Source organism: Bubalus kerabau, chromosome 10 (assembly GCF_029407905.1).
Source record: "Bubalus kerabau isolate K-KA32 ecotype Philippines breed swamp buffalo chromosome 10, PCC_UOA_SB_1v2, whole genome shotgun sequence".
Classification (NCBI taxonomy): Eukaryota; Metazoa; Chordata; class Mammalia; order Artiodactyla; family Bovidae; genus Bubalus; species Bubalus kerabau.
The window spans coordinates 62,473,357-62,496,503 of NC_073633.1; the positions used below are offsets into that span (position 1 = coordinate 62,473,357).

At 42.4% G+C, this 23,147-nt stretch overlaps 1 long non-coding RNA gene across 1 annotated transcript; it reads left to right on the plus strand.

The window, feature by feature from the left end:
- The first annotated feature begins 4,332 nt into the window (after nt 1-4,332).
- Nucleotides 4,333-23,147, plus strand: LOC129620592 (uncharacterized). The gene is made up of 3 exons (XR_008698583.1): nt 4,333-4,476; nt 21,828-21,939; nt 22,950-23,147. It is a non-coding gene; the product is annotated as an uncharacterized LOC129620592 (long non-coding RNA).

Genomic DNA, 23,147 nt, shown 5'->3' on the forward strand with positions numbered 1-23,147 from the left:
AGAGATGTCCTTCCAGGGTGTCTTCAAACTCACTATGAACCCCATCAGTGGCCCAAAATCCAAGGGAGTGACTAGGTGCCCCCAAGTAAGAGCAACTACCAGATGAATCTTACAACCTGAGGGGCAACACGAACCTTGGCCTGAGAATGGCCCTCATGACAGGACAGCATTTCCTAGTCGCTAGGGCATTGATAGCAAATGCTCCAATATCAATGAATTGAAAACAAGAAAGCATCATCCTTAACCACTGAAAAGTTCATTCTCTTTAAAACAAAAACAGAAAATCAACATGCACCTATGGTTTGTGAACAAGTGTGGTCTTCATTGTAGAGAAACACACATGGAGAGCAACATCATTGCAATGAACGCCCCCAAAAATGTTTTTCAAATATAGCTTGTACTATGATACCAAAAGCTGACTCCCATGTCATCACCACTATTTATATATTTGAAGCTATTCTTTCTAGAATCATATTAGAAAGACATGTAAGGAAAAAAAAATATTTGCACCCCCTGAAAAGCAACTTTTCTCAAAGTGTGTAGGAACTTAAAGATACAAACAAATGTGTGAAATAAATATCTAAGGCAGTGAGACTTTTAAGTGTCTAAAAATATTTTGTAAATCAGCAAGCCCCAGATCTTGGCACATTAGGAGCTATTGCTATACTAAAACGACCTGCCTGGAAGGCATGGAAAAATCACAGACATTCTCCACTGGAAAGCAAACAAGTTTGACTAACAAGATGAGCCTGTACTAAACGGATTATTTTCCCCATCAGAGCAAGAGTAAATGGAGGCATTAATGAGCAAATACACATTTTTAGATGACATTCTAGAAATATACATCAGAGAAAATGTGCATCCACAGAGTAGCTAACTTGGAAAGAAAGAGCAAATTTTAGGTACTAGTTATTAGGAAAAAAGAAAGGAGATATTCTTAATCAGCCTTTGCCAGTTACCACCTGAAACACAAGGAGAATGGCAATACCAGTAACCAGGCTTTGTCAACAGAGAAGGTAGAGCTGAAGGAGCCCTAAGAGTTAAAACCCTGTTTACTATGGCTGGAGGTAGTGCAATCTATATACCAATCACTGAAGTCATTTGAAGCTTGCCTGTTGCTGACAAATGTAGATGGACAGATATGTAAAGATGATGCGTCATGAACTACAGCTGATGAATTTCCTGCAGAAGCCCCTGTACTCACATCAGAAGTGTCAAGAGGTGACAGAGCTACATCACACCGAGTCTGGCAGTTTAATTTGGTGTCGGCTATTAGTGTTGACTCTCAGCACTATTGCCATTCAGTGTTTCTGCTGGCAAGGTGACATAGCCTTAGAGATTGCTAAATTTCTTTGTTGAATGAAAGAGAGGTTGCCTTAGTAATCCCTTGCTGAACAATGAGGATTGCAAAGGGGCAGAGGAAGGAAAGAGGGGACAGGGGAATTCATTTCACAGGGTTCCTTTAAAACATTTCTTGTATAACTCCAGGTAAGACTCTGATGGCTTTGATAGGTAAAAAGCAAACATTTGAGACAAGAATGATTTATGGTGAAGGTTTGGCTGAATCAGAAGCTGAGTGCCCAGGCATCACGGAAGTACTCTCTCTATATGGGTCCCAGAGAAACCACCACATTTGCTCAGTAAGGAGGATGTGGTGAGCTGCTCTGACCTCTGGGTGTCACCCAATGAGTCCAGCTCACTTCTCCTGGCCCCATGCTCATGGAAGACACAGACTTTGGCCATGTATCCAAGGACATTTCAAATTTCCTTGGTTATTCTTCCTCCAGAGAAAAGAGAATGTGTCTGTAGCCTACTTCCTTCCCCTATCTCATGCCGCTGCTTGCAGGGTAAGAAAACATGGGGTGCAGGTCAGGAAGGCCCTTGCAGCTCCATATTGCCTGAGGAAGCTTGACATAGACTCAAGGAATTTGGTCAAAGCCTAATAATAGATATCTCCTCCTCCACTCTGCTCAGGACAGCACTGCCATGCACACCATGGGGCCACAGGAAGGTGATAAAGATTACCAGCTCCTAGTATACAAACTTCCAAAACTATGAGAGTAGGGGAAGGAGTTAAAGAAACATGGAAAATTAGTTTTGGTCTTTGGGAGTAAAATAATCTGTAGCACCAAGAAAAACATGGCTCAAAGTTTAAGCAATTTATCCAAGGTAGCAATTAGGATTAGGGTAGGGCAAAGAGGAAACCAGTTAGGAACTCTGTAAGAACCAGAACAGACTGCAATGCTTCTTATCACCTGCCCTACCACACTGGACAAGAGCCTGCTCACAATACTACCCTCCACATATTTTCATGGAATTTCATACTTGTCTGTGATTTTTACTCCTATTATCTCTTTGGAGCCTCAGTCATTCCATGGTTTCCTGAAGGCACTCCCAGAGGCCATCCTCTGATTCTGAGCTCTTTCAAGGCACCAACTTCCACCCATTCTTCTACTTTAAAGAAGAAAGAAGGCTGCATGTTTCAGGAGAATTTCACACACTGTCATATGAAACCAATACCATCTGAAACCAGCACAATACCACAATCCACCTTCCCTGGTAGAACAGCTTAGAAATTTATTGTGGGTAAATTTCTAAGAAGGAAACTCATAGGTTATCCCTAGGAATTCTGCATAAATAAGAAATTTTACAAGATTTTACAACATTTTACAAGAACCTCCTCAGAATGAATTTCCAATCTAAAAGTCTTTGGAAATACAAATTCACAATTATAGCGCTCTTACAGGGTTTTCTTTGCCTGGTTGAAGGACATTAATGCTAACATCTGAAGGGTCCTATGTCTCTGACTTCTGCTTTCTGAAACTACCTTCCTTCCACAGACATCTTTATTAGTTTCCAAAAGCTCCCATAAAGGCTACTGGCCTGTATACGTGGACATAATGTCTGGAACAAGGTCAGCGAGAGTCCCTGCTCCACACTGGTCACCTACCTGGAATATCGAGTCCAGCTGTAGGAGCCACACTTGATGAGGGGTCTGACCAGTGGAGAACGTCCATGAGAGAGCATCTGGGGCAGGGGGATGGCGACACCACCACAGGGAGTGGTTGAAGGTCCTTGGCCAAAGAAGACAAAGGTAAGTAGAGCCAAAGTCCTCAGTCATTTGGAGAGTTGTCACATGAAAGCTAAGACATGTTTATAAAAGAAAATAAAGCAAGGCTTTTCTGACTGGAGAGGGGTCCATATGGTGGTGTTCTAGGTTCCTGCTATAACTTAAAGAGAAACTTTCACCATGTGCAGAGCCCTTGATGCCTTCAAACGAAGGAAGAGGACGTTGCAAATGAAAGAAGAGGACATCTCAAATTCCTTGCAGCAGAAACCAACTGAGGTGGCCAGCTTACCAATGGAGCTCTAAGTCTACAAGAGGAAAAGCAATGGCATCTGAAACATAAATCTGAAGAGAACGTGGTAAAAGCTTTTGCTCCTACCACTGTTGCCATTTAAAACCTGGCTGAGATCCTCACCACATCCTCCCAGAATGCTGGCCTGCCAGCGTTGTTGAAGGCTGCTCCTGCCACAAGAGCTGCTCCTCTTGCAGCTTCACGTCTGGAACCTGGAACCTTCCCTAACCAGACCCAGGCAGCCTTCTGGAAGCCTGGATCTCGGCTGGTGGTTGATTCCAGGGCGACCACAACTTCTCACAGAGGCGTCCCATGTTAGCCCACCTACTGATACTGTGTAACACAGACCCTTCCTCTGTGACTGGACACTGTCACCCCCAACCACAAGGAATCTCCCACTGAGGCGGGTCTGAGGTGACGGGGGGAGGGCTAGGGAAGGGGGCGGTGGTTGGCAGCCCCTTCAGTTCAGATTAGCCTCTCACGAGGTCCTCCTCACTGGAAGCTTTCCCGCCTCAAACTCCCTCTGTCTGGGCCTTTCTCTGCTTCGTTTTTTTAAAAGACCATTAATTTTCTGTCAGCCATATTTTCAGTTTCTGTTTAAGAGTCTGTGGAAGGCCAGCTTAACCAGCAGTCAGTGGTTGTTCCTGCCTGGAACAACCTGAGCGGTTGGGGCCGCAGTCCAGTCCCAGGTGGCGAGTGATGGTGGGCTGTGATTCCTCTTCGCACAGGTTGAGAAGCAGAAATTCGGAAGTTGGCGCAGCCCATAGTCTCTGAGACACCTCCTGGGTCATAGCCTTGTCAGCAGCAGTCTCCTTTTCAGTCTCCTCAAGATCTCTGCAGTAGTAGCGAGCAGGTGACTACGCTAGACTTCCCACGGGAGTTCGTGAAGTGGCACGCAGTAACCCTGCGAGACTTCCCAGGGGAGTTCGCGCAGCGGGTGGGAGGGGCAGGGAAGGGAGGCGGGGTGGGGAGTGGGGCAGCGCGTGCGAAGAACATCCAGATCTTCACCTTCCAGACCATCACCTGCCATCTCAGACGCCGCTTCCGCGAGGGAGCTCCCTTATGTGGGAGTGACAGGTGTTCACACACAGAGGAGGGTCTGTGTTACACAGCAGAGGTAGGCGGGTTAACATGGAATTACTCTGTGAAAGGCTGTGGTTGCCGTGGGCAGCCACCAGCCGAGGTCCCGGATCCCAGAAGGTTACTGGATCTGGTCTGGAGGAGGAAATGGCAACCCACTCCAGTGTTCTTGCCTGGAGAATCCCAGGGACGGCAGGGCCTGGTGGGCTGCCGTCTATGGGGTCGCACAGAGTCGGACAGGACTGAATCGACTTAGCAGCAGCAGCAGCAGCAGGGAAGGTTCCAGATTTTAGTTGTAAGACCACAAGAGGAGCAGCTGTAGTGGCAGCAGTAGACTTCAGGGCAGCTGGCCGTTATTCCTAGAGAATATGACACTGACCTTTCATAGTGAAAGAAACTAGTCTTTGAGGAATATATGAAATAACTTTGGACTTGAATCTCTTCCCAGATGGTGCAGTGATAAAGACTCTGTCTTCTGTCAATGCAGGAGACACAAGATCAGTTTCTGGGTTGGGAATATCCCCTGGAGAAGGAAATGGCAACCCACTCCAGTATTCTTGCCTGGAAAATTCCATGGACAGAGGAGTCTGGTGGGCTACAGTCCACAGTTGGCAAAGAGACCCACACGACTGAGCGGGCGCACGCACACACACTGTTGGAATCTCAATCTAATAGCTGATAGCAGTGAATCCAAGAGTATTCACAAGGCTCCACCCAGTGACTTGATGAAGTAGATGAGAATTAAAGGAGAGCAGAAGGAGGGGGCAGATATCAAAACAGCCTTGGGAAATGTCTTAAAATGTATATAAATTACCTTCAACCAAAAAGAATTTCATCTTGAACCTATCTCATTTGCTCCCTCTCCAATCCTAAACTTCCCCATCTCCTTTTTCTGTTGCTATCTTTCTAATTCGTGTTTCAACATCAATGATGCTGTCAATTACCACAGAAATAAATCCCTTTGACAAGTCAGAAACTTGCCAAAAATTAGTGACCAATATCATTGTGGAGAAGCATGATTCTCTGTACCAAGGCTTGGACTTTAGAAAATAAAGCATAGAGGCATGAAGTCGTAGGGTTGTCTTTTCTTAGCCTGTGCATGCTGAGAGAAAGCATTTATTAATAATTACAAAGTAGCATACCTCCCCTACCCTCTGTGATACAGACCCTGGGTTGGTAGGAGTTAATGTGGGTGCAGAGCCCATATCTCCCACTTCTTTCTTGATCCCACAAAGTTCAACAGTGTTTTCCACCTCATAGGAACTCAATAAGCAATTAATAGATTGAAGTGGAGAAGTACTGTTAGCAATCTCACACCAGGCACAAAATTCACAAGACTTACCATTGCTACTGCCTATAGAAATTGATCCAGCTCAAAACTATATATACATGTAATGGATTTGTAGCCTTAAACTTTCAAAAGCACTGATATTTCCAATCTGGAGAAATAAAGGTATTTTAATCCTATTGCATCTTTCAGTTTAAGATACTATATTCACTGATTCACACCTAGACTGAAACAGAAATTATAACTCTGACTCAAGAGGTATCTCTTCCAGCCTCATTCCATTAGTTACAACAGGGCCCATCATTAAAGACTTTACCCTTGCTGGAAGAGAAGTGATGAGTGACTGACTGACAATTGGCTTAAGGAACCAGACTCATTCATTGAATCAAAGAAAAAGAACATCAGGGAATAAGCTAAGCTAAGCTAAGTCACTTCAGTCGCGTCCGACTCTATGCGACCCCATAGACGGCAGCCCACCAGGCTCCCCCGTCCCTGGGATTGTCCAGGCAAGAACACTGGAGTGGGTTGCCATTTCCTTCTGCAATGCAGGAAAGTGAAAAATGAAAGTGAAGTCGCTCAGTCGTGTCCCACCCTCAGCGACCCCATGGACTGCAACCCACCAGGCTCCTCCATCCATGGGATTTTCCAGGCAAGAGTTCTGGAGTGGGTTGCCATTGCCTTCTCCAATCAGGGAATAAGAGAACATCAAAGAATAATTCTCTAAGCTCATTCTTTTTATTTATTTCCTTGAGTCAGATCACTAGCATCTTTCTTAGAAATGAGGTTAACATTCCAGAACAAAGATCTGAGAGCTCAACTAACTTCAGTGAGTCTGTGGCATTCATTAAGCACTGAGTGATTGAGTGAGTGAAAGGTGCTCAGTCGTGTCTGCCTCTTTGCGACCCCATGGACTATACAGTCCATGGAATTCTCCAAGCCAGAATACTGAAGTGGGTAGCCTTTTCCTTCTCCAGAGGGATCTTCCCAACCCAGGGATCGAACCCAGATCTTCCACATTGCAGGTGGATTCTTTACCATCTAAGCTACCAGGGAAGCCCTTTATTAAGCACTGCTGCTGCTGCTAAGTAGCTTCAGTCGTGTCCGACTCTGCGACCCCATAGATGACAGCCCACCAGGCTCCCCATCCCTGGGATTCTCCAGGCAAGAACACTGGAGTGGGTTGCCATTTCCTTCTCCAATGCATGAAAGTGAAAAGTGAAAGTGAAATTGCTCAGTTGTGTCCGACTCCTAGCAACCCATGGACTGTAGCCCATCAGGCTCCTCCGTCCATGGGATTTTCCAGGCAAGAGTACTGGAGTGGGTTGCCATTCAGATCCTTCAATGGGATGATAACTGCTACTGAAGAACCTAGTGCAGACCTGACCATGCAGTCTTTGCCTGAGAACCTTATTATCACATTGAGAAGACTTTAAACAGAGCAGAGGTTTTTTTCAAAGAAAGAACAACATAAAAAAATAGTGGAAAATAAAATGCTAATGAAATTCCCAAGAGGCAGGAAGAGTTGGATTAAAGCAGCAATTAAGTCAACATAGGCAATAACAAATAATTCCTTCCATGTGTACAATACTCCACAGTTTTCCAATTATTCACACATATCACCTCTTAATTTTCAAACAGTTTTATGAAATAGGTTTTATCTTCCCCAGTTTCTTGATGAGAAAACAGTCCCATAAGGATGAGGTGACATGTCCACAGCCCTGGTGAGTGGCAGAGCTGAACAGAAAATAATTTAGGGGTCTAACCTGCTAACATCTAGGCATCATTGTTTCCACTTTCCCACATAATCACTCAACACATATATCTGTGCAGAGCTTTATTTTCATAAAACATTTTCATGGGCATTTTATCATTTGGTCGTCTCAGTGCCTGATGTGAAAGGAAGGGCAAAAATTCCACAGGAGAACGAACACGGACACTGGTGAGCTTTCCCGCATGAAGCCATCCAACCAGAGATTGTTGTTGCATCCTGACTCCCCAGCACAGGGACCACTGATTCACACCTAGCTGTGATTTCATGGTGGGGTGAGCAAGAAAAAGGACAGGGGCAACAGGAAAAAGGTAAGAGCACTTTCACCTCTTCCTGGATCTCTACCTGTCAGGTAGCAATTCAAACCATGAGAATAGAAGAGGAGAGGGGCTGATGTACACACCAGCCTGTTCTCTCAGCAGCTTCCTTGCTTTTCAGAGCATAAGGAATAGTGATGGTTCCTCACATCCCCTGCACACCCCTTTTGGATATAGACAATGGAGTTGGATGGTGAATTTAAATCATGTCCCCAGCTCCCAGCGCTAACCTGTCTAGCCTGTCAGAAGAATTGCCACAGCCTCTCTGTTTTGCATGCACTCTGCAAAGAAGGAGAAGGAGAGAAGATAACCCCGGGGTAAGCAAGAGAACCACTTTGGGAAATATATTCCTGCAGCACCCGAGAAAGAGTAGGCTAATTGGCTCCAGAGGCAGCGACAGTCGTGCGGGCAGGTAGGATCGTGCCTTCTTTTATTGACTAGTGCAGTCACTTGTTGGGAACCTGTGTTCATTAGCTGTGTGTAAAGTGATATTAGAGCAGGGACGCTGGGTCCTGTGCTGAATGATTGAGCACCCCACCTGATGGGAGGTGCATTATGTAAAAGCGCCTGCAAGAGTAATCGAGTTACTTAAGTGGATGTGTTGAACGCATCTAAGAGGGTGATGCTGTGAGAATGCAAGATCGGGGCACTGAAATGTGAAAGGTGACTCTACCTCAACTGAAATAAGCCCTCAGCCCTTTCATACCCATTCTCCATTGCTCTCTGGAGTTATTGTGCAGAACTAAACGGTTTTCCCCTCCCCTGTGCTCACTCTTCATGTTTCTAAGCAAAAAAGTGGGTAAGTGAGCTACCTGAACCTGTTTGTTTAGCAGGTCCAGGAGGAAAGCAGAGAGGCCAGCTCTTCCCTCAAATCTTCCTTTAGTCCTTTCTGTGACATGAGGAAGCTCATTGGCTACTCCCTAGGCTTTTAAAGATACCAGTAAATTTTTAAAAGCTACTAGAACAATGTGTCTCCCAGTGTGTTTGCTGGTTCAAGCCAAAAGTAGCAAAGAGCTCACTGTATTTGTCCCCACCCACCCTCACTTTTGGAGGCATAGAAAGGAGAGTCAGGATAGCATCAGCCTTGTGCTGAGACCAAACAAGCTCACCAACCCTCAAAACAGGATGCGTCAAACTGCAGCATCTCCACCACTGTTGCTCCACAAAGTGTTGGTCATTAGTCCCCTTCTTTTCTCCCTAGTTCACTGCCCTTTGAAACACCCTCCTCTCCTCTTAACCACAGCATCTCAGAGAGACAGTGACATTACACAAAAGCCTTTCTCTGACTCTACCCCCACTCACTCTGCAGGACCTGCAGACCCCTCCAGAACCTCCCAAATCATCCCAAGAATCCCCAAGAGTACTTCCTAGGTACTGCTGCAAAACCAAAGTTATGGGCTACCAATGTCCCCTAGACCTACCACATTTACAGAGTCATAGGAAGTGTCTCCCATCAGAGCTAGCACCAAAAGTAGCACCTGTGCCTCCTGAAGTCTAGAATTCTGGATCCCTTGTGCAAGTGGTCTGTGGCTGGATGTTCAATCCCCATCCCAGTTCTCCAAACTTGGCACGTGCTAGAGGGAACAGAGCTTCAGTTCACAACAGGACCTAGCTTACTTTTAATGGCTCTAAACCATGTACACTTTCCAGGTGGTTCAGTGGTAAATAATCCACCTGCCAATCCAGGAGACACAGAAAACATGGGTTTGATTCCTGGGTAGGGAAGATCCCCTGGAGGAAGAAATGGCAACCAACTCCAGTATTTTTGCCTGGAGAATCCTATGGACAGAGAAACCCAGTGGGCTACAGTCCATAGAGTCATAAAGAGTCAGACACAACTGAGCAACTGAACTTGCTTGCACCAGGCTTCCATCTCTCTCTCAGCTCAAACCATGTACACAATGCAGCCCAAACTCTTCACCCTGGCATTCAAAGCCCCAGTCACTGTATTTCCACTGCAGTTCCTCTTTCTGCAAATCAGTCCTTACATCCAACTCATCACCCATCTCCCAGACTATACACCTTTCACTAACATTTTGAATGCTTCCTGCCACGTGCCTTTATCCTAGGTTTCCTGCAGTTGATGTCCCTCCCCTCTACCCTACTCATAGGCCTTTCAAAATCCAGCCTATCAGACAGCAAGACCCAGCTCAGGCTTTCCTCATTCCTGTCATTGCAAACCAGCTTATATCACAGTCAGTGTTATGGGTCCCTTCCTAAAGCATACTCCCTGGGGAGCAAAGACCACATTGTGTTTATCTAAATCCCTAAGTCAATAGGGCTTCTCTGGTGGCTCAGATGGTAAAGAGTCCACCTTCAGTGCAGGAGACTCAGGTTCAATCTCCGGGCCAGGAAGATCTCCTGGAGAAGGAAATGGCAACCCGCTCTAGCATTCTTGCTGGAAAATCCCATGGACAGAGGAGCCTGGTGGGCTACAGTCCATGGGGTCACAAAGAGTTGGACATGACTGAACGACTAACACTACTGTCAATAACAGATTGCTTTGCACGTAGTATTGTGTGTATGTGCTTAGTTGCTCAGTTGGGTCTGACTTTTTGTGACCCTTTGGACTATAGCCCACCAGGCTTCTCTCTGTGCATGAGAATTTCCCAGGCAAGAATACTAGAGCAGGTTGCTTTTTTCCTTCTCCAGGAGATATTCTTGACCCAGGGATCAAACCCACCTCTCTTGTCTCTCCTGTATGGCAGATGGATTCTTTACCCTCTTAGCCATCTAGGAAGCCTGCTTTGCACACAGTAGGTGCTCACTAAGTGGTTATTGGATTGAAGAGGCTATGCTATGAATCATTGCCTAACTATAAAATCATTTATCCAAGTGTTTCTTTTACCTGAAAGTGCTCCAGAGAAATAGGACCCAGAACTGACAAAGTTAGATAGGTAAGGTTAGGATTGGAAAATGCCTAAATTATGGTCCACAGGACACCCATGTGTAAGGTCCTTGCCACCAGTGGGAAACAAAGAAAATGGAGTAAGTGGAGAAACAAAGTGGGAGAAAGGAGACAGTCAAAACAAAGAAGCAGGGATGTCCCTGGTGGTCCACTGGTTAAGACTCCATGCATCCAGTGCAGGGGGCCTGGGTTCAATCCTTGGTCAGGGAACTAGATCCCATATGCTGCAACTAAGACCCAGTGCAGGCAGAAGAAAAAAAAAGAGCCATCACTGACAATACTAGTTGATACTCTTCAACCTTTTACTTCAAAAATAAAAAGTTTTGTCAGAAGTTGGAATCATCAAATAGTAGAATTACATGGCCTAACCCCTTCATTTTGTAGAATCAGCAGTGGAGGCTCAGAGAGGTAAAATGACTTTCCCAAGGTCACACAGCCAATTAGCAGCAATGTCAGAACTAAAACCAAGGTCTCCTGAGCACACTGTGTACTTTTTTTTTTTTAACTAATATTGTAGCCTTTTCTTCCCATATATTTATCATTCATTTTCATAAGACAAATGAGAATGAAATGAAAGGATAATGAGGTAGAGAAAGGGGAACTGAAAAGCAATATTCATTCATAAATCTTGGTCATATTTCCAATGAATCCCCCAGCACAAGCAGTAAAAGGCTTTTGTAAATTCCCTTGTTTTCCTGAAAAGAAGACATGAAACTCACAAATGAAGATGTGAAATTCATAAGTGACTATGTAACCAGATGTTGAAAGCTAAGCTCCCCCTGCTAGGTACAGGCACCTAGCCCTCCTGCTAGCTAGCATGAGTAGGCTGAGCATGTGGGTGGGAGGCCAGATTTTTGACATTATTGTCTTTGGCACTAGTCCCCAATCCTGCCAGCCTTTCCTCTCTGACTTATTAGCACAAACCCAGCACTTTAAAAATATAATTACTACATTTACAGTGTTCTACCTATCTATAGGCTGCAGGGGCTTAAGCAGCACATAAACTCTTCTGACATAGAATTATACCCTGAAAAACCAAAACTGTGCACTCTGCAAAGCCAGCCTGACAGCTGGATGATCCAATGGGCTGGTGGAGCTCGTTAGCAGCTGCCATGTGAATGAGACCTATGATCATTTTTAACATAAAGTCACAATTAATAGCAAAGAAGGCAGCCTCATAGATCTTGATCATCTTAGTATGGATTATTTCCTGAGTTTTAAAAAATACCTCCAGATTCTCATCCTTGATCTAGAGAGAAACTATAGCATTTCTTTGTGACATTACTAATACAAGACAGGTTAAAGAGATGAGTTAGGCACCATGTTTCTGATGAAAAGAGTGTCTGGGAAACACAGTTAATCTGAAGCATGGGTCCCTCAAACTCAACCGTCTACCTCTTTTATATGACCTTTAATGCCTTACAGGCTCCTCACAGTCTCCAGGCCCCTCCAGGACCCTGAGAAGGCCTTGAGGAATAGTGACTTGGGTATCAGCCTATCCCTAGAGGTTTACTGTGCGATCATGCAAAATTGGTTCTTTGTATTTTGGTCATCACAGTCACGAAATGGGGATAACAGCCTTCCTGTATTAGCTTATCAGGGCCACCATGACAAAATACCATGGACTGAGGGGCTTAAATAACAATACTTTTCCCCCACAGTTATGGAAGCTAGACATTCAAGATTGAGAGATCAGCAAGGTTGATTTCATGCTAAGGCCTCTCTCCTTGGCATGCATGTGGCCACTCTCTCCCTATGTTCTCACATGGCCTTTTCTCTGTGCTCACACATCTCTGATATCTCTCTGTGCATCCAAATTTCCTTTCTTTGTAAGGAAATCTGTCAGATTGGTTTAGAGTCCACCCTAATGGCTTCATTTTAGCTTAATTACCTCTTTAAAGACCTTGTCTCCAAATGTGATTTCATTCTGAGATACTAGGGGTTAGGACTTCAACAAACAAATTTTAGAAGTGGGAAAGGGGGACACAATTCGACCCATAACACCCTGACACTGACGTGATGGTAAGAAGCAAATGCAGTAATATGTATAAGTAGCTAAAAGAGAGTCTCTACAAAGTAAATGTCAGCTCTTACTATTATCATTATTGGCTCTTTTGATAATATAATTTTGAGTTTTAAATAAGATTCAGAACTTATAATGTATACTCCCTGATTAGAAAGCTTGCAATGTCTTTGGAGGCTTTTGGCCAGAATAACAGTCTAACAACCTTAGCATCACTTATAAACTCTTCAGAACCAGGGTTGACCTACCTTTCCTACCTTAGTCATGCCTTCACATTCCTGATGCTCTCTGTTACTCCAGACTTCTTTGTGTTCTCCAGATTTGATGGCTCTATCACACATTTAGGTACCTCTTCCCTCCACTATACACTAGATGAACCACACATCCTTCAACACCCATATTAAATATTACATCTTTTGTGAAACCTTTCTTCTAATCCTAAGTCAAAGTCAGCTTCTCTTATGTTACACAAATAAATTACTTTGCCTACATATTTACATTAGCATATATTGTTTTATATTGTAAATATTTATCAATATGACTATTGGTGGTTTATTTACCCTTTTTCACATAGTAGGTGAAATTGTATCAGAATACAAAACAAAAATTATTTTGGAATTGAATAAAATGGTATTGAAAGAATAGCGATGGATGGAGTAAAGAAGGAATGGGAGATGAAAGAAGAGACAATCAGAGGGGGTAAAAAGAGAAAAGAAAAGAGAAAAACCAGAAGGAAAATAAAGAAAGAAAATCCAGCACACCATACCTATGAAAAAGCTAAAGACCGCAGAGGCAAAGGAAGCCAGAGGTCAAGCCAAAAGTCTAACCTCACCACATCCCCACTGATGCAGTGTGCTAGAAAAAACCAAAATCATTAAACAGATAGAAAAGCAGATGTCACTGAAGAAGCCAATCTTCTTCAACAACATGAGTACTTCCATTAATAAAGTGGTGCCTTTTAGCTTCAAAGCTGGTGGAAGACGGAAACTGTGAGTCACCTAGTTTCCCCAGAGGATCTAACCCAATGCACACTAAACAAATATGAAGTGAAAACACACCCAACCATGTCTGGTTTGGTGCTGCCAAATCAAATTGATTTTTGTGCAAATAAAATGTTTAATATGTCTCAGTTCATCTCTTAGCAGATCTGGTGTCAGAGAGGACCTGAGGAGACCCCCCAATAACTCCCAAGAGCAATGAGCAACCAGGTGTAGGCACCCATGAGCCCCCTGAGCTTGCTGCTTTCTCGCTGCCTCCAAAGGTTACCTGTAGGTAAGTCCATCTTGGATCCCAGCTCCATAGCCTTTGCCTTATGAGTTTTCAGAGACTTTATTTAAGCATTTCTTTTCCTGGACTGGGTCAGAAACCAGTGGCGGGTCTGCCTGGTTTTGACTTAGAAACTGGACCAGGTCCACAGTCCGACTAGGTCCAACTTAAAGTAAACTGGGTCCATTGTAAGGTCTTGGGTGAATAAAATTTTGTTTCAAGGATGAATGAGTAGGTTAAACTGACCAAAGATAATTTTGAATTACAGTGGCCACAGTGGAAAACTTTCAACCATCTTAGATGAGCTTATCCATTTGCAAGGTGCCCTAGGGAAAAGGGGGGTCCTAAGCCAAATGCTTAGTATGATGGGTAGAGAGAAAATTATTTTACCTCCTCTACAGTTCTAGTGATCAAGATGAGACCCACTGGATGTCTCACTCCAGACACTACAGACCTGGGAAAACTTGCAGTAGCTGTTGAAGGGTAAAGATTCTTAATTAAGTCAGCTCTCCCAGATCTCTTTCTGTGGTGACTGGGCAAGAGAGAAAGGTAAGGGCATCCCTGGTGACTCAGTGGTTAAGAATACACCTGCCGATACAGGAGACATGGGTTCAATCCCTGATCCAGGAAGATCCCACATTCCCCAGAGCAACTAAGCCTGTATGCCACAACTACTGAAGCCAGAGCACCCTAGAGGCTGTGCTCCTCAACCAGAGAAGCCACCACACTGAAATTAGAGAGTAGCCCCCACTCACCACAACTAGAGAAAGCCCATGAGCAGTAGCAAAGACACAGCAAAGCCATAAATAAATAAATTTTTTAAAAAGAGGAAGGTAAAACTTCACATTGTTCCTTTCTTTCCAAATGCAGATTGGCAGAAAAAAATTCTGGTTATTGCTCCTTCCTCTCTCTCGGGGACAACGAATGTCTTCTTTTTGGTCTCATTTTGTGTCCTGAGACAGGGAATGTCTGGACCAGATGAACACCAGCTGTTTCTTGAAGTCTTTTCCAAGGCCTTCCTGATAGTCTTCACATCATATGAGAGGTGTTGTTCTTCTTCTTCTTCAGTTGCTCAATTGTGTCTGATTCTTTGTGACCCCATGGATGGCAGCATGCCAGTCTTCCCTGTCCTTCACCATCTCCTGGAGCTTGCTCAAACTCACATCCATTAAGTCAGTGATACCATCCAACCATCCCGTCCTCTCTTGCCCCCTTATCCTCCTGCCTTCAATCTTTTCCCAGCATCAGGGTCTTTTCCAATGAGTCAGCTCTTTGCATCAGGTGGCCAAAGTATTGGAGCTTCAGCTTCAGCATCAGTCCTTCCAATGAACACTCAGGCTTGATTTTCTTTAGGATTGACTGGTTTGATCTCCTTGTTGTCCAAGGGATTCTCAAGAGTCTTCTCCAACATCACAGTTCAAAGGCATCAATTCGTCAGCGATCAGCCTTCTGTATGGTCCATCTCTCACATCCACACATGACCACTGGAAAAACCATAGCTTTGACTAGAAGGACCTTTCTTGGCAAAGTAATATCTCTGCTTTTTAATATGCTGTCTAGGTTGGTCATAGCTTTTCTTCCAAGGAGCAAGCATCTTTTAATTTCATGGCTGCAGTCACCATCTGTAGTGATTTTGGAGACCAAGAAAATAAATTCTGTCACTGTTTCAATTTGTTCCCCATCTATTTGCCATGAAGTGATGGGCTTGGATGTCATGATCTTCATTTTTTGAATGTTGAGTTTTAAGCCAACTTTTTCACTCTCCTCCTTCACCTTCAGGAGGCTCATTAGTTCCTCTTCACTTTCTGCCATTAGGGTGTGTCATCTACATATCTGAGGTTATTGATATTTTTCCCTGCAATCTTGATTCCAGCTTGTACTTCATCCAGCCTGGCATTTTTCTCATGATATACTCTGCATATAAGTTAAATAAGCAGGTTGACAGTATACAGCTTTGATGTACTCCTTTCCCAATTTGGAACCAGTCCATTGTTCCATAAGAAAAGTGAGTCATAACTATTTAAGAGACCCCCTGACTAACCAGAGAACACTCCAAGAAGAGAAAAGGAAACTGAAGATGTTGGTATAGAATATAAGGAAAACTTGGAAGCATGGCCTTAAGTCTTAGCCCAAAAGCTCAAGGAACCCAGTTTTCAGTTTGAGTCCAAAGATAGGAAAAGACTAATGTTCTAGCTCAAACATTCAGACAGAAGGAGTTCCCTCTTACTTAGCCTTTTCATTTTATTCAGATTTTTCAATTGATTGGATGAGACCCACCAACATTAAGGAGGGCAATATGCCTTACCCAGTCTACCAATTCAAATGTTAATCTCATCTGGAAATAACCTCACAGATGCACACAGAAATAATGTTTGACCCAATGTCTGGGCACCCCGTGTCTCAATTAGGTTGACACATAAATTTAATCACCTCACATAGTGTTCCCAAAACTTCTCTGAACTCAGAATGCCTCCCTAGAACAGTGTTTCTCAGGCCATGGTGTTCCATGCGTCACCTGTCTCAGAATTCCCTGAACTGCTCTCCAGAGATTCTGATTCAGATTTGGAGTTAGACTCATGAAGCAGCATTTTCAGGACCATAACATGTGAACCCATGGATCTATCTCAGTGCCACTAAAAGTGGGACTCCTCTTGCTGTGTCACAGTAGAAAACACACTGCACCACCTGTCATGTATTCTTGCTCCTAAATGGAACCAAATCTAAACAAGTCTTAAAGCTAAGTGACTATCAGTTAATAGGAAATAATGGCAAACTAATTAAAATTAACTGTTGGAATACAGTAAGCCAAATTTAAAATGTTGCATATTCCATAGGATTAATTATTTGATTTTTTCAACAAATAAGTGGTATGGGCTCCGCTGGTGGCTCAGACATTAAAGAATCAGCCTGCAACACAAGAGAACCTGGGTTCAGTCCCTAGATTGGGAAGATCCCCTGGAGTGGGGAATGGCTACCCACAAGTATTCTTGCCTGGAGAATACCATGGACAGAGGAGCCTGGTGGGCTACAGTTTCCATGGGGTCTCAAAGAGTCAGACATGACTGAGTGAGTAACACTCACTTTTTTTTTCTTCAACAAATAAGTGGTATTTTTTACATTGATAGGGGACTACCATAGATTAACAGAAACTTAAGAAATATAAAACTCAGTGCAATGTGTAATATGTAGAAACCATCTTTAAAAGATATTTTGGAGACAAATATGAAACAATCAGGACAATATGAATATGGATTATGCATGCATGCTTAGTCCTTCAGTCATGTGCTACTCTGCGACCCCATGGACTATAACCCTCCAGGTTCCTCTATCCGTGGGATTTTTTCAGGCAAAAATGCTGAAGTGGGTTGCTATTTCCTTCCCCGGGGATCTTCCTAACTCAGGGAACAACCCAAGTTTCCTCCGTCTCCTACATTGCAGGTGAATTCTTTACCCACTGAGGCATTGGGGAAGATTGGGTACTAGCTAATATGAGGGAATTATTGTTAATTTCATTATATGAGATAATGGTATTGTGAGTGTGTACAAAGAAGTGTCATCTGGGAGAGATGCATATTGAAGTACATGCAGATGATATATATATATACTGTCATATGATAACTGAGATTTTCCTTAATTACTCCATTTAAAAAGTTATAAAGATGAAATGTTTGCAAATGTTGATAATAGTTGAAAGTGGGTGATGAGGACATAATTTTAAATATAATTTTCTCGACTGTTTATCATATTTACATTGTTCCATAATAAAAAATATTTAAGAAAAGATAAAAGGAAAAAGCACCTCTGGATGATTCTTATGCATTCTGAAGTTTTGCTCTCCAAGTGGTGCTAGGACAAGTGGGTAATAAAGAACCAGAAATCAACTCTCTATTTCAGAAGTTTTCTAACAGTCAGATATATCTGACTCTGAGAGTGTTTAGGAAAAGGTCAGGGATAAAGGAAGCTGCAGAGGGCCTTTCTGCGTTGTTGTGGGGGACTGGACAATGATCCACATAGCCAGAAGCTTGTGCAATCCAATGCCTTTCCTTCACCATTCCTGGCCACCTGCCCTCCAGGGAACATGAAGGTTACCAAGTTCCAGCCACCTATCCTCATTCAGCATAGTCACAGCTCTCATGTTATAAAATGTCTAATCTCCAACTCTGAGGATGGTGAGGGCCCATAGAGTTTTTGGTGAGACTTACCACCCGCTTTGAACTTAAAGTGGCTTGTCCCAGACAAAGGCAGTGGATCACTCATGTGAGAGCCTCTCCAGCCAGTTATTTGAAATATTTGACAGGCCTTGCAAATAGTCACTTGCTCAGGGCAAGAAACTATTTATTAGGGGCACATAGAAAAGGATATTAATTTCACTTACTGTACTACATGTATTTGTCCCTGGAGGGCAAGGAGAGATCTAGTTTTTAAAAAAGAAAAAGCTACTGTGGACTAAGAGGAATCTATAAATTTTTAAGTATGATGGTTTAGGAATATGTTTAATTTGAATTTAACAAATTCATGTGCTAATTGTCTAGCTCCTCCATGTTCTGATAGAGAACCAGCTGAAACTGTGAGAGATACCAAATAATGAAGAAAAACAAGACATGTCCATTCATCACAGCTGAAGCTGGAGACAGGCTAATGAAGTTGGCTTGCAAAGTGTCAGATATACTTTGCTCTTAAGGTTATCGGGAGCATTTTATTTTCCTTAATTTTTTGCCCTTTAAAGGTTTTCTAGCACCTTGGCCTGTAAAAATCACCTTTGCAAATAGTGGCATGATTGAACACAGAAGTGAGCTCCCTGTTTCAATTCAGAATCACACACACAGTTATTCAGTGACTTTTACAATCAGCTATGTTTATGATGGCTGCAAGGCAAGGGTGCCACCTCACAGTTATTTTTCTTCTGCAAATTAATGATGTTGTGTGTCTCTATTAAAATAAGTGTGTTTGACTTTTCTATTAAGGTATATTACTCTAAATGGGTTGTCAGTCAGATTGCCCTCATTAGGCATTCAAAACTCCAAGTTCATCAGGGAATAGATTTAGATTGGCTAATGATGTTACAAAGCTGCCAACCCTTATTCATAAGAAAAACTGGTTCTGTGATGTCTCAGGAATCCATCTCTTCCTTTCTTCCCCCATAAATCTTACTCAAATTTAGACCCTCCCTACCTCTGGCACACAAAAAAGCCTTCTCTCCTCCATCTCCACCCACTTCACACACATACACACACACACACACACACAGAGCTTTGCTCTTCACTTTGACATTTAAACCAAACCATCTTCTTCCCTGGTGGTTCAATGGTAAAGAATTTGCCTGCCAGTGCAGTAGACATGGGCTTGATCTCTGGGTCAGGAAGATCCCCTGGAGAAGGAAATGGCAACCCACTCCAGTATTCTTGCCAGGGAAATCCCTTGGAAAGAGGAGACTGGCAGGCTACTGTCCATGGGGTCAGTCCAAAAGAGTCAGACATGACTTGGTGATTAAACAACAAACAACCATCTTTCTGGCTTTATCTCTACTCCCATCTTCCCATCAAGGCTCCCACTACATCACTAAATTGATGTCCCAAACATATCCCACGATTACCATGTCCTGAATAGATTTAGTATGTATCCCTTGCCACTCCTTCCTGCCTGAATGTCCCTGACCCACTTCTAGGTGAACTTTTCATGTTTTCTAAATAGCTAATCTCTTCCTTCATTCATTTAACTCTGCTTACACCATTCTTACAGTACACCAATAGCTTATAAATTTTATAATATTCAGGTACATACCTTCTCCTCCACCAGAACATGAGCCGTGGGAGATAGAGACCTGTCATGTTCATCTTTGCTTCTCAGGCAACACCTACCTGGCACATGGCAAATGTCCCAAATGTTTCAGGGTTACAATGAAATTCTAGGCAGCCATTCAAAATAATACATGACACTATAAACAAGATATAACATTAAGTAGAAACCAAAGCCAGGAAAGTATTTATACTATGTTGCCATTTATGTAAAATAAAATATGGATAGAGATATATAGAGATATAAATAGATTGATCTCTGATATCTCTCTCAAAAGAAATACTTACATTCATGGACCAAAACAAAAGCAAAAACAGGAAGCCTCTGATAACAGTGGTTGGCACTGAGGAGGGAACAGATACAGAGTCAGTGGTGGGACAGTCTTATTTTCTCTGTATACCATTTCATAGTGCTTAAATTTTATTACCATTGCATGTATTACTTTGTACATAAATTATCCACATTACCTATGCAAAGATAACAATTCAATTCAATTAAATTGAAAGTAATAAATGTTTGACTTTAATTGAAACTGAACTGAACAACCCTGAAATTAATAATAGAACTAGCTGGAGTAGTCAAATTAGCCATTCCCAAGGAGTTCCACATTCATAAAGAGAATTTTATTCCTCTAATTATACGGTGATCCAATGCCAAGTTGAATTCATTACTTTTAATAATAGTAATAATAATGAATATGCTTATAAAATTAATAGATCAGATATAATTTTTCATGTTGAGAAATTTTATCCAAGTGTATAAATTCTATCAGTTCACTAACAATGTGAGCTCTCAGCTTTTTATCCAGGATTATTATTGAAAAGTATTGCCAAATAGCATAAACTGAAACATTGCAATAAATTTATCATTAAATCTTACAATTGTATAAATTATATCAGTAAGTACTTGCTGGAAATGTGTGCATAGATGGAATAAAAACTGGCCTTTTCAAGATATGATATTGCCTGAGAAAGGCCTTTCAATGAAGAACCAGAACACGGTATTTATAGCTAAGAGGTTCCCAGACTGAGCTGTGTGGCCAGGTTTGCACAAGTCTGTGGAAAATGTCATCCCTCTTCCAATTTCCACCATACAAGGAAAGCACTCACTCTGTCACACTAACCCAAGACACCATGGCTCCCCCTCTTTAGCTACTTTTGTATCTTTCCTTCTTCATGATCTGTTAGCAAATACATGAACATTCAAAGAAGATTTTAAAAATTAAAAGAAACCCTTCCACAGCATACATGGACTGCCTTCTTCACCCTTTCTGGTGAAAAGACCCTGCTCTGGACCCCACGGTTACATTGCTTTCATCATTATCTTAGCCTCTGGAACTACAAATGTTACATGTGGCAGTTAAATTATCCTGCCATCTCTAAGATCCCTTTTTAAAGAGTCACCTATGATGTATGAGCAACACTGAAACCCCACTCCTGGAGGCACTCAGTGAAATGTTAGGGGCAGAATGGAGACCCATGCTGCAGCAGCAGATCCTGGGGGATGCTAATGAGGGGCAGGGCCCTGCTTTTATTAATATATTAGCCCTGCAGGGCACTATGCCAGTTTTAATAAGCAACCAATCTGCAAGACTTCTCTGCTATGAAACATCTGGAAACTAAGGAAAAAATAACCATCTGTACTGTAAAATCTCATTTCCAGCAATGCCTAAAAAACACTTTCCATAACAACAAATTCTCAAGCACTGCTAGTCACTATACTAATCTTAGTATTATTGCTAATGTAAATATGACTGTTACTCTCTACAACCAGTATGTTTATCATAGTGTATATATACTGAATATACTGCCATAGCACTCATGCTAATGATTATAAACTGCCATAAATATTTTGTTCACCACTGGAACCCCAGGGACTAGCCTGGGATGTGGCAGATTCCCAGTACTGGTTGAATCTGAGTATTACATACAATATGATACATAACATACTGTCTTATTTCCAAGAATAAAGATGCAATTTCTTGAAAATGATTTCTGACTCTCATATGTTCCTATCTTGCAGATATCGTCATTTACTTGAAAATCACAAAAAAAGGAGACAGCAAAAATTCAGAGATGGATACACCAGAGGAAAGACTAAGGAGAAGAAGAGAGCCTCTGAGCAGCTGTACAAGGTCAGTGACAAGTCACCCTGTCCCTCCTTCCTGCAGTCAGTCCTCCCTGCTAAAGCATGAAGAGCGATCTTCACCTTTAGACAAAAAAAAAAAAAAAAAATTCATATTTAAGCCTCTGACCCTTCTTTTAAGTGCCCATTTCTTCTCTTTGTCTTCTAGTCCATGACAGACTCTGAATTGCTTATGGAAAGTACTTGGAACCACTTTCCCCAGAATCTGGAAAAAATATCAGCAATGCCCTTTAAGTTCCAGGTTACAGTCATATACTGCTGGTTGGCAAGAATATTGGTACAAGTGTCTTGAAGAGCAGTTTGGCAATATACTAGCAAGAGCTCTAGAACTGTGCATTTCATTTGGTCCAATAAGTCACCTTCTGGAAAGCTAACCTAATGAAGTCATCCCAAATACATAAAAGGCTTTCTAGTTGAATGTATTCAGAGCCACATCTGTAACAATGAAAATCTGGATGCAACCTGACTTACTAACCAATGACAGAATGTTTTAATCCATTCACATGTTGAAACACTATACAGCCATTTAAAGATTATTTATGAAAAGCATGTAACAAAGAGGAATCTTATGTTTTCATTATAAGAAAGTATGTGTATATAGGATGATCTTAACTTATTTTAACTTATTAAAATATATGCAGAAAAATAAGGGGCTCAATTTCACTCAACGAAGTGCAAATAAAAACTACAATGAGATACTACTTCACAATTTGAGATCAGCAGAATTTAAAGTCTGCCAATAGAAGTGTTGATGAGGCTGTGGAAAAATTAAACTCTTGGGGCTGGGATAGCAAAATTTTTTTACTGAATATATAAACTTTTTTATGATGGCTGGAGAAACGAGCATTCTCATACAGTGTTGGAAAGTATAGCCCCAGCCAGCACATGAGACCCTCTGGTGCACCCCGGGTGCACCCCGGGCTGAGGACTATCATTCATATGCATACTATGTTTGACTTGCAATCTTCCCTTTTTTACTCTATCCAATCAACTCAGCAGGGTTTCAAGAGCAACACTTCTAAATTTCCAGATGGTGAAGTAGAAGGATCCCAAGCTCACCTCTCATGAGCACACCAAAATCACAACAACTTGCAGAACAACTATCATTGAAAAAGTGTGAAAAGATCTCCTACAACTAAAGACATTAAGAAGGAACCACAAAGAGACTGGTAGGAGGAACAGACTCACGATATAATC